Here is a 4,424-nt window from a genome sequence, read left to right as displayed (position 1 = left end):
CTAACCTTCTTATGAAGAGTAGCCAAGAGATGAGATTTGTCGTCTGTAGAACGCCCACCCGGACTCTCAATCAATATACATTCGCTTCAATGCCCATACATGCAGAAATAGCCCATCGCCATAGCCAAATTATAGCAGGTTATGATATTTTCATTTTTCATTATTGTTTTAGACACATTACCATGATACACCTTGATATGCTCACATGCGGGCCCAAAACTATCTAATTTTAGCCTAAAACATGAAGTCAACGTTTGGTATAATGTATTTCTTTTAGACCTTGCGGTCAAGGATAACCCGTGAAAGTGCAAGCACTTATTTCCAACGGGGTTCTTTGTTTTTGCTGAAGGGACAGCACGCATAAGAGACAGTGGTGGGGTACAAGGACGTCCGGGTGCGATACCCTAGCTCTTTTTCGAAGAGACCTATTGGTTCTTTTACGTGCTTGGTATAAAGCACCGATACACGGGGTACATTTTTCCTGGGTTAAACCAGTACTGAGTACACCATTTTTCAAAGCACTACAGTACCCTTTAAATGTCAAGCGCCAGCCAAGGGAGCTACTTGCATCGGCGTAGCTCCAATAGGCACGGTAGGCCCGGGCCTACACTTCGTTTCCAAAAATGAAAAATACAAAACGTCCAAATCTGCTATAAAAGCTGAAAGGTAAGGGGGATGACAGCCGATGCCTACTTTATATTCAAGTTAACTCTCAAGGTTAACTAAGTCTATTTTTTCTTAAAGTTTAGTGCCTTTTTTTGAAGACAGTCGAACCGTTTAACAAATAGATTCGATAATATTTATACAGCAACCGGCAAGCGTATAATTTCAATGAGCGTCTGTTTCACTCGGCTTTACAAGTATAAGTTGCGAAGCGGGAGTATATTTTGAAAGTCATTCAACATGTTTCCCCCCTTACCCCGATCCTGGGATTCCGATGGATCGTGGAATGATGAATTCAAACTCAGACTTTTATCACAGATGTGGGAGTTAGGCAGTGTTTTCAAATTTCCATCGAGGTACGTGTGGGAGACAGAAAGGAAAAAAAATCTGTTTGCGTTCGTTTTGTTTCCAAGGTAGAGGAGAGGCATGTCGTTCGTGAACAGTCTTTAGGGTTTGTCACTTGCAAGTCAATAAAGGGAGTATATTTTGCACAAGGCATACTCGAATATCTGCAAGGCACCGGCTTAGATATTTTGAAGATTCGGGGCTAGTGCTATGATGGCGCAAGAAACATGGCGGACAAGTACTATGGTGTTCAGGCGCTCATCCGTGAATGATTACCACTTGCTAACTACATCCATTGTAAGTCGCTTTGCCTAAACCTGTCATTTGTCCAAAGCTCCAAACTTCCATGCGTCAGGACCACGATGTCTACAGTGTGACTACTCTGCAAAACGCCTCACAGCATTTGCAGATGAACTGGCAGAAGACGTTGCTACAAAGCAAGCGATGGAAAGCTGATAAAAGTTTAAGACCTTGTGTGAAACAAGTTGGATGAGCAGGGCAGATGCGCTTCGTACATTCAAGAATGCCTACCGCGTTGTCGACAATGCGCTCGAAGATCTTCAGGAAAATGGTGACGTCAAAGCCAGCGATCACCTCAACGCTTTACTGTAGTTCCATTTTATTGTTACTCTTGTGACAACAGAGCACATTTTGAGCAATCGAGTAGGTTTTACAGCAGAACTTAGCGGTAATAGTTTGTGCTTATTACTACATGCGACCTCAGTTACCAATTGAACAAAAATGGGAAAAAAACACAGCAAAAACATAGATAATAACTTCAAAAATTTGAAAATTATTCTCAGAACAAAACGTGTTGCATCTAGAGACTTATGTATGATATTTTATAATTAAAAGTAAATCATCAGTTAAAAAGTATCTGTCTGCTTTCTTTTATTTTTCATACACGATGAAACAGTGAATTTATGCATGAACATAATATATACATATCTCATATACATCTAGGTGGACATGGATCTGTTGGAGGCAATCGAGCAAACGCAGATGGTCATGCAGATATATCGAGCTGAGAGGGTTGACCCCCTTGTATGGATTGCCCTTTATCAGGAAGCTGTGACTTTTGCTGACGAGTTCCATGTACATGTGTAAACATATAACCTGTATTTGCAATCCGCCCGGTTAGCTCAATCGGTAGAGCGTTGGACTGTGAATCGGATAACCCGGGTTAGATTCCCAGGCGGACCAGGTCACTTATGTTGTGATTTGTTATGAACTCCTTTCTACGACCATTCGCACTGTACCACTGCCCTTGGCATGTACAGAAGTTGTCAGTTCCCTGCAAATGTGAAGGCACCTAGTACTGGTTAACCGCCTGATAGCCTGCCCAGGATAGGTGTGCGGTGGTTGAACTGTCACTCTTGGACCCTTCAATGTGCTCACGCCGGGACCCGGAGTATAAACTACTAACACCACCACCTGTATTTGCATGTTGATTTTATGTGGTTGCCAATAAATACATGCATTGATCCACTGGTGCATTTAGCAAATCGTCTTAACGCAATAATTTACAATTCAACGGAACACAAATAAATGATAAAAAACGTTTTTGTAACAGTTCGAAATGCATCGAGATCCGTATTCAGATATACGAGGTAAACTTCTATTAGGTATTTTGCATTCTTCTACCTAGAACAGTTTAATCGATTCGGCTGTCTTTTAATATCGATTGAATGTTTTATTTTTGTTTTACCTAAATTGACCCAGCAGTGCCAAGACAAGCAGCCATAGAGAGAAACAGGGTGAACTATGATGTACAGGACCCCGGTCGGTATTGGACGGTTTCCCTCTTCTACGTTTTTGTTGACCACCTGCTTCAAGAAATGGATACTTGTATCCTAAAGAATGAAGAGTACTTCCAGACTCAGTGTTTAAATCCGACCAAATTTGAAGGTCTCCAGCCGGCCAATGTGGACAGGATCTACGAGGCATATGAACCTGACATGCCGAAGACTCGGCAAGAGTTCAGCGAGGAAGTAAGAAGGTGGAATCTGGTTGTCCGGTTAGCGCAGTGGTTAGCGCACTCGCTTCTCACCTAGGCGACCCGGGTTCGATTCCCGGCTTGGGCGCATGTGAGTTTGGTTTGTGGTCACCAAGCTGGACAAGTGGGTTTTCTCCGGTTTCTCCGGTTTCCCCCACAACACAAGACCACACTCTCGCGTAAAATCGTGCCAACGAGAGTGATTAATATAATGTTGTAATAACTTGTTTCACAATCGTTGTAAAATAAATATGTTTAAACTAAGGTGGAATCTGCGATGACAGCTGAAAGATACAAAGCCTTCGATACTGCTGGCGACACTCAACAAGACATCGGAGGCAGCTTATCCCTGCATATACACTATACTGCAGATACTGCTGACCATGCCTGCCACACCCGCCTCATGTGAGCGCTCCTTCAGTTCCATGAGTCGCATCAAGACATACCTGTGTTCTTCAAAGACCGGCGGGAGGCTATCCTCACTTGGCGTCCTCCATATTCATCGCGATGTTCCGATAGACATAAATAAAATCATAAACACATTTGCTTCAGTCAAATGCATGAACTTGGATTTCATTTAAAGACACTCGATATACCAACTGGACACGCTTGTTTAACCATTTAGCATTACAAACATATTTTCTATTTTGAAGCTTTTTTGACAAGTTAGTATCAACCTTTGTATTTCAGTTCTGTTTTTGTAAATCATACGTAAGACAAAACTGAAACTATTTTGAAGACTAAAAAGGCTCCAGATATACGCCAAATCGCACCATATCGGATCTATAGTTTAAAAAACTCTAAGGGGGGGGGGGGCCAAACCCCCCTACCAAGTGAGCCTATACTTCTAAATAGGCCCAGCTACGCCCCTGACTTGTACCAACTTTTAACGTCTTCCGGTATGACGCGGTCAGGGATTGAACCCACGACCTCCCGCTCCGTAGGCGGACGCCTTAACCACTGGGCCACCTAAATACTAGTAATCCAACTCACCTCATGTCATATCAACTCAACTCATCTTTATTTCCTACCGAAACGGTGGTATTCATAAGTAAGTAAAAAAATATATGATTAGTAATGACAATACTGACAGGCGGTGTAAAAGCAAATTATGGCAAATGCCCTGGGGACAGCGGAAAGGTTGGTTTTGGGAGAGGGATTCTCTTCCTCGAAATATTGGAGCGGTGGCCGCCGCCCCTCAGCCACCCAGCTCCTACGCCAGTAACTGTACAAGTAAATATGTAGTTTATGCACTCATTATCACATTATCAGTAGAAATAACTATGTTGCACAGTCGTAACACGTATTTTTGATAGTCAAAAACATTCAATCAGGGATATATAAATATATATATGCACGTTTTCAGTGAAATGACATTAAAATAGTAATGAACTGACACGTGAAATGCGAGTTTGTAGAA

This window comes from Mya arenaria, chromosome 8, assembly GCF_026914265.1.
Source record: "Mya arenaria isolate MELC-2E11 chromosome 8, ASM2691426v1".
Lineage (NCBI taxonomy): Eukaryota > Metazoa > Mollusca > Bivalvia > Myida > Myidae > Mya > Mya arenaria.
Note: the sequence above shows the minus strand (reverse complement) of the source record.